We start from the raw sequence: 8,467 nt of genomic DNA on the forward strand, positions 1-8,467 counted from the left end.
GATTAGTGAGGAGGAAGAATTAGGGCTCCAGACAGATCTCCTTTCCACAATATTGCAGAATGTAAATTTTAACATTTGTTTTACTGCTATTTTTAATAAGCCCCCCTAAGGAAGTTAAGTATGTATTCCTAGTTGTTTACTAGCTGCAGGTGAGGGAAAGCTATTTAATTGCATACTCCCAGACTTCTCATTTGCAAAATGGCGGTAGTTATGCCTAATGCGTGCACATTGCTGTGAAGTTTAAACAAGGAAAATACATGTATAAAAATTACATATATATATATAATATAAATATATATAGCAATTAATGCAGTATCTGATGCATAATAATTAAATTTGGTTTTTATAAGTGAGGAAAGTGTGGACCCACATAATGTAGTAGTTGAGAGTAATTTTATTGTTGACTTTCAGCTACTCAGAGCCTTTAACAAATTCCTTAGGAAGAAGTGATTTCTTAAATTCTTCAAAGTCATACACCAAATTTAGAGTAGGTATCACATCTAGTGTTTTTCCTCTCTTTAGAGAAAAACATAAATTCTACACCAAATTCTATAGCTTACCTCTATGTATTATTTCAGATACCCAAAATATTAAAATTTCCAGTTATTCTGGAGAGATTATTTGTGCATCAGACATCAAAATGTCCATCATTGTTCTGGCAAATCATATCTTGGAATGTAAGAGTGTAGCAGAGCAGAACTGTTATAGGAAAATTGGGAATAAAAAAATAGAGACTAATCCTTGCCTTCTTTGACCTCAGACTATAAATAATCAAGCCTTGTAATTATATGGCACATTATACGTTGTACAGTAAAAATAAAACAAACGGCACTTGTAACAAACACTGTTTTCTGTGAGCCAATAGCACTCCTCCCTGCTCATCTCATTTCCTAAGCCAGGACTTGAGAAATCGGGTGACTTGGCAGTGAAAACGAAATCACATACATATTCACGGAAAGTCTATAAACCAGGGTGATGAGTAACTTGAAAACTCAAGCAAAGGTCTGCTTTTATTGTTTTTGCCTCTGGCTTCCATTGCCTTTTCTTGCCTCTACTGATGGCAGTAGAGGCTGCAAGCGTGGTAAGGAAAAAAGAGACAGCTAAAACTGACTTGGCACTGAATCCTGTCACACAGCATTGCAGGTCAGTGAGAACACAAGCAGAATTTGACTTGACCTTCTAAAACTCTTCACTGTAATCTTGGTCACTCTCTTAATTGAATTATGGATCTCAGGTTGGTTTTGTCTTTAATATTCTTCATTGAATTTCTGTTGAATAGGTATTTGTTGTTGTTACTGTTGTCGTTGCTATTATGCCAATTAGTTCAATGAAAATGGCCCTATCCAAACGGCCAAGAACAACTAAACAGAACTGTTTTCTTGTCATAAATGATATATCCTATGAATATATTAATTTATGACTATAGAGAGCATAATGTAGTCCTTTTAAATGAATTTCTTTACCTCTAAGTTGAATTGAATTTAAAAAGACTTATCAATCACAGAGAGTTATTATGAAGAATATAAGAACTATGAGGCTTAAAAAAATCGTTTAATTGAGTGTCCTACTTCTATGCCAAAAAAATCTTGTAATTTGTTAAAGATAAGTCTATATTAATTGTATATATAATGCATGCATTATATGTACATAAATGCACATGCTTTTTTAGTGTAAATCTGTATTTATGTTATTTGAAAGTAAGAATCTGGGTCAAGGACTCCATGGCATCAAAATACCCAAGATTTTCCATAAAACAAGTGGAATGGAGGGGCACCAGGATGGCTCAGTCGGTTACGCGTCTGCCTTTGGCTCAAGTCCTGATGGTCCTGGGATCGAGCACCACGTAAGAATCCCTGCTCAGCGTGGAGTCTGCTTCTCCCTTTCCCTCTGCTCATTCCCCCTGCTTGTTCTCTCTCTTGCTCTCTCTCTCAAATAAATAAAATCTTTTATTAAAAAAACAAGTGGAATGGATTAGAGAAAAGATTTTAGAAGATGTTGGAATATGCAATGGTAACATATATAATGAATTCAGAAGAGTGAAGAACTGTTTCCTGTCATTCAGGAAGAATGGACCATCTTATTCTAGTGAATATGGTGAGCAAAGGCTATAGTTACACCAAATGATCAGGCTATAGTTCTAAAATTAATTCTTCTGGGAGACCATCACAATCCATATTTGAAAAAAAAATCCCCCATGTTTCCACTTTTTTGGCTTTTATTATTGCAAGGGGGAAAATGGGATCTGAGACCTAACAGCAAAGAGTTCCAGGCAGTTTAAATGTGCAAAATCTGAACAACTTACTTCAGCCCAGAACTTAGCTTCTCCTGAGTCCACCTGGCTGTTTAGTTTTTCTTACCAGAAATACCGCTCTGGAATGTTCAGGAAGCATAAATCCTAAGAGCCACGAGAGAAAGCCAGAAACTTGCACCTGGCACAACTTATCTAGTCTCGCTAGTATAAATGAATGTTAATTCCAGAAGGACCTGAGAACCCTAGAACAGAGGCATGACAGATACTGTAGTTTGGTGGAATTGGAGTGGAGATGGGAGTAAGAAAGTCCATTTGAATTCTGGTTCTGCCTCTTTGTAGTTGTGTGAGTCAGGACCCTTGTGGGAAGTTGCAAAAACCCAGCTGGAACTAGCTTAGTCAAAGGAAAAGGAGGTATTTATTGGCTCAGGAAACCAGACAGGCAGCTGGTTAAAAACACAGTTGTCATGAGGGAAAACTGGATCAGGGACATTCGCGCTGCCAGGTCAGCTTCTTCTCTTGGACCAGTACTCTCAATGTGCCTACCATGACAACTTTCAGTGGCTTCTTCTGGCTCCCATAGGAACAGCTTCCAGCCAGAGAAGAGGACTCTCTCTCCACATCACCTCCCTCATTTTCCTCCATCCCTCTCTTCATCCAGATTCAAAAAAAATGTGAGGAAAACTTCTAATTGTCTTGACTCCCTTCATGTATTCATAAGCTGGGTCAGGAGGGTTATTATTAGTCCAGTTTAGGTCAAGTGGGCACTCCAAGGTCAGTTCGTGTTGCCCAGGGGACTGAGGTCACAGGATGAGACAGCTCCCAGTTAGAGCACACACTGGAGGTGAGGGTAGAGAAGCAGTTTTCCACAAGGAGGAGGCTAGCACAGGCACAATCTCTTGCCTGCGAGGCAGCCCACATGACCTGACTCTACCCCAGTAACTCCTGGGTCTTAGGCCACACTGTTGAACCTCCTTACTTTCCCAAAGTATAAAATGGGGAAAATTATAATACTTAACTCACAGAATTATTGTGGGGAATTATTAAATTAATAGATGATTAAAAGTATCTTGAAAAACATAAAATAACTTACAAATAAATACATTTTCAGTTTTTTCCTCAGAACTAGTAGATTTCTGGAATCTGGTACAAATGAACAAAGGACTGTCTTTCCCTCAGCCCCATTTGATGCATCAGATTCCTTGGGAAATAGTCTAATAACGGTCACGTGATTTGTAGCATGTACACCACATCTATTGTAAAAAAGACACATTAGCAAGAATTAGGTCTGATAGTTTAAAACATAAGCCCAAAGGAGCAAAAGTTTATTTTATTTCATCAGAAAAATACAGCTGGTTTTTCTCTATAACCTAATACCTAAATTATGGATTAGTACAAAGAAATGTGTTTTCTGGTAAATGTAGCCGAATATGTATCTTGAATAAGAAAATAAATTTTCTTAGTACTCCTTGCTCCAAGCATTCTGAGTCCTTTTTTTGGTACTGATTAATATCACATGAGAGACAATACAAATTTCATGCTGCCTGAAAGGAAATCGAGGTAGGAATATTTAACAGCTCCCCTGCAATGGTTAGTAACATTACTCAAGTAATGACACCAAACATAAAATCCTTGTCTTCCACCCCAAATTCAGGACTTCACCGTATCTTCAATCCACTGTCCTTGATTTAGTGCAATTTGACTTTGGAATGTATATATATGGTACTTGGTAAATTATGTAAGGTAGGGAGGTGGCTCAAAATGTGCTTGAGGCTTCCCTGGACTAGAAGCTTCTGTTGGATTTTCCAGGCAACAACTTTTCTCTGGGGGGTGGGGGGGAGGTAAAGGAATTTAGGGAAAAGGGGTGAATTTCTCTGTGTCAGTCCTGCCTACCTTAGCCCACGTGGACCCATCCTTACAAAAAATAAAATGATTCTGCCCCATCTTTGACAGGCTATACAAATCTCACTCCCTCTGGGAATATGTCTCTGAACTCTTAAGACTGGATCAGATAGCCCTCTGTTGGGTCCCAGACAGCACTGTGCTTATTTCTTGTATCATGTATATCTCTTTCAGTCTCAAAACGCCAAAAAATACTAATCAAACAGCTTATACAAGAAAAGATTTTTCTTCAGCAATGTATATATAAACAGTAGGATATTAACAATTAAGCTCTGGGGGAGTCAAAAATTATACAGAGATTTTCAACAGCATGGGGGTTGGTGCCCCTAACTCCCATGTTATTCATAGGTCAAGTACATAGTGAATTTGTGATATAGAATTCAATAACTCAAAATTCAGGTAGGGTTCCAAGATAAAGTTATGAATGACAGTGAAATAACAAGTCAAGAATAGAAAGATCTAAAAAAATTATAAAATAAAAGTAGAAAGATCTTCATTTTGAAAGATGTATAATAATGAAGAATTTGATCTCTGTTTGTTCTTTTTGTAGGAAGCTTTGTTGAATGAAAAGGAAAACTGCAAAAATCTATGAAGTGACTCAGAATTCACAAAATCCTCCTTGAAAATGCCTATAAATATCCCTCCACAGAAGCTTTTCTGGATTACATAGTTATAATAAAAACTATTGCTTTGTCTTCTGATTTGTAGAAAATAAGGCACCGATGAAGAAGATAAGAACTCTTCCAAATGGTATAATGAAATAGTATACATTTATTATAATTTAAAATGTTTCATTACTTAGTTGCCCTGTTTAATTCATGTACATATACTGTTACTTGCTGTGCACACTAATCAATAGGTTAAATACACTCAGAGTCACTTCTATTAAAAATAAGGTCAATGGTCATTAAAAACACATAGCAAATAATGCCCTATGCTAATTTTATTTCCATGAGAAAATTCAATTTGCCATTTAACATTTCAATTCATTCTCTTTTTCCAGAAAGGGAAACTTGACAGAAACAGAATATGTTGTGGTTAAGCATAAGGGCTAGAGGCAAACTGTGGGAGGTTTGGGTACCAGGCTCCCTCACATGCTAATGTGTGATACTTACCTTCTCTGTGCCTGCACCATAGAATTCGATGGAATAATGCATGTGGAAAGTACAGTGCCTAGTATGTCCACAGCTATCACCATCAGTAACCACCCCATTCCCTAGCCAAAGCATAAAGGCTAACCAACCTGCCAGTCAAGAACAGGGCTTATGGGACCTTACAAGAACAGGACCAGGGCAAGCCTTGCACCAAATGTGATATTCAACTAATGGTGACTTTTCTTCCTAATGTACATCTGGACTCACTGGCATCTGCTTATAGTATGATTCTAAAAATCTCTCAGGAGCTTGCTACTGGTGGACTATTACCCTGATCATCAAGAAAGGAATTATCTAGGATTTAGCATATTCTTCAAATAAAATCTAATTTTGTTTCTTAAAAAAGTAAGATATAAGAATATATCTGACGCATAGCAAAAAAAAAAAAAAAGAACTAGAGAAAATATATGGAAATAGTGATCTCATTGATTCATTTTACAATTATTAAATGTCTACTACGTACAAGGAGTAATTTTGCTGGGTGTTAGAGAATACAAAGATAGATATAATACGACGGCTATTATCAAGCAGTAGAGACAAATATAAAACTTATGTATTAGATAGTAGATTCCATATCAGAAGCATTAGTTAAATGCTGTAAGAACATAGAAGGGAAAGAGAAAATTAAATAAAATCTAGGAAATTGGAGAATTTCCTTGGCTTTTAGGAAGACACATATAAGACTTCCTATAGGAGGACAGAGACAAGGGACGGTGGACTTTCCATTACCTCAGCTATACTACTTCTCCTTCCCCACACGTAACAACCACAGTTTTGGCATGGGAGATATGGTAAATAGAAAAAATAGCCATCAGAATAAGAATGATTGCATGCTGAGAAGTATATGTGAAAAAGAGGATTGTCCCATTCATGATAAAAAAGTGAGGAAATTTATGGAGTGATTATATACATGGACACTACAGCACCAACTTAAAAATCCACTGTCACAGGCAGCCGGGTGGCTCAGTGGGTTAAGTGTCCAACTCTTGATTTCGGTTCAGGTCATGATGTCAGGGTCATGAGATGGAACCCCGCATAGGGCTCAGCACAAGTCTGCTTGTCCCTCTCCCACCCCTGTCATGCACCAGGCCAGCCTGTGTGTATGCATGCTCTCTCTTCATTAACTAGCCTTTCCTTCATCATCTGGTCTGCTTCACTGCAAACCAAGTTTAATTCAAGGATGAAGAGCAGCAGATGTTTCCACAGCATGGCTGCTAGCCAAAAAGCATGTTCTTAAGTCCTTTGAGAGCATAGTGATTAGACTTTTTCTGCAGGAAGAGTAAACTAGCAAGAAAGAAGTTGTCCTAATTTTTTAGCTACTGCTACCATCTTCCTCTCTACCCTGTCCATTCCCTCAATTTATTTGTCTTTCTATATATCTCATTCATAAATTTTCTCCTAGTTATTTCCCAGATTTGTAACAAACTCAGGACATTTCTATTGCTCTTGCTCTCAGAGTAAGTTCCAGAAAATCACTATGCCTGGAAGGAAACATGGTTTACTGAACTGAAGTAGCAACTTGGAAAGGATGGTTCTAGAACATTCTAAACACTATGATTTTATTAATGCACAATCTGCAGCAAAGCAGGATGATTAACTTCCAAAGGGAATTGTGAATTTAAAAAACAAACAAAAAATCAGAAGGAATAAACTGTACTAATCAGTGATACAATCACAATTAATTATCTCAAAACTACTCTCAGTGAATAACATTGAGAGATTGGTTTTTAGAATGGCCTTAAATAAGATCAAATAAAATTTTTTGATTCTTCTCAGAAACACTTTAAGAAAAAATATTTAAAAGAACAACAGGCATTGAAGATAGTCTAATTTCCAAAATATTCATTTTGAAAAACCATCATTTCTAAAACTGGATTGGTAAGACTGGATCTTGTAGTTCTGATAGTTAGATGGATAGATAGTAGATAATAGATATATAGATAAATAAATAAAATGATTTAGCTACTGTTCCCTTCAAATTTAGATTTGGTATTAAATACAGTACCAGTAGTAAATATTTACCTTACTTTGCACTTTTCTGTGATTGAGCAAAACACCCATTTCAAGAAATGTCACATTTTGCCCCACGTTTCCTCTACCCTGCAAAGGTGCCATGGGATTGCTGTTTATGAAAGTAGAAAGATGGCCTGATGGGAAAAACACTGGACAAATCTAAATTGTTGTCCCAACTTTACTATTTGCCGTGCAACCTTAGGTAAATAATTTAATCTTGCTGAACTTCATTTTCTCCTTTAAAAATGGGGACAAAATATTGTTCTCTGCTTTATCCTTAAGGTTGTTGTGAATATCAAAAGACACATAAAATACTTTTAAAAATGTAATGATTTTGTACATTCTTTATAAAGATATATAATGAGGCACCTATAATATTTTGTATATATTTTCAAACTCTTTAAAAATACATCTATAACTCAAAAAATAAATCTATAACCCTTACCATGATTTTTCATCAATTCTTTAAAAGTAACTAATATATACTAAAGCATCAGGATTAAGCTCATAAACTTTTAAGTCAAACTGCTGCTTACTAGGGCAAATTGCTTAATCTATTTTGCAACTTCTTAATCTATAAAAGGGTATATGACAATAGTACCTACCTCACCTTCAGAGCTATTGTGCACATTAAATCCATTAAAATATGCAAAGTACTAGAACGACTCCTATGCAATAGACACAAGTATTAGTTCTCCTAAGAATAAGAATTCGAAAAGATATGTGAATCTGTTGCAATTTTATCATTACCAGAGGTTGGTATTTAAATAATCAGACCAGGGACACCTGGGTGACTCAGTGGATTAAGCAGCTGCCTTTGGCTCAGGTCATGATCCTGGGGTCCTGGGATTGAGTCCCACATCAGGCTCCTTGCTCAGCGGGGAGCCTGCTTCTCCCTCTCCTTCAGCCTGCTGTTCCGCCTGCTTGTGCTTTCTCTCTCTCTCTCTCTTTGACAAATAAATAAATAAAATCTTTTTTTTAAGTAAATAAATAAGTAATCAGACCTTATGATTCACTTATTCTTTCAGGAAAAAAAAAACCTTAAAAATTTATCCACATGTCTCTCTTAAAATCCACTCACCTCTTGCATCTAAGAAGACAAGATCAAGAAAACTTTGAAAGCCTAACTGCTAATTTCTTTGCATTTTTT

At 36.4% G+C, this 8,467-nt stretch overlaps 1 long non-coding RNA gene across 1 annotated transcript; it reads left to right on the forward strand.

The window, feature by feature from the left end:
• The first annotated feature begins 947 nt into the window (after window positions 1-947).
• LOC148109057 (uncharacterized) lies at window positions 948-7,687 on the forward strand. Its single transcript, XR_015726468.1, has 3 exons — window positions 948-1,234; window positions 1,699-1,843; window positions 4,701-7,687. It is a non-coding gene; the product is annotated as an uncharacterized LOC148109057 (long non-coding RNA).
• Window positions 7,688-8,467: the final 780 nt, after the last annotated feature.

The sequence above is a fragment of the Ursus americanus genome, chromosome 13, assembly GCF_024610735.1.
Source record: "Ursus americanus isolate L20-20 chromosome 13, mUrsAme1.1.p, whole genome shotgun sequence".
Lineage (NCBI taxonomy): Eukaryota > Metazoa > Chordata > Mammalia > Carnivora > Ursidae > Ursus > Ursus americanus.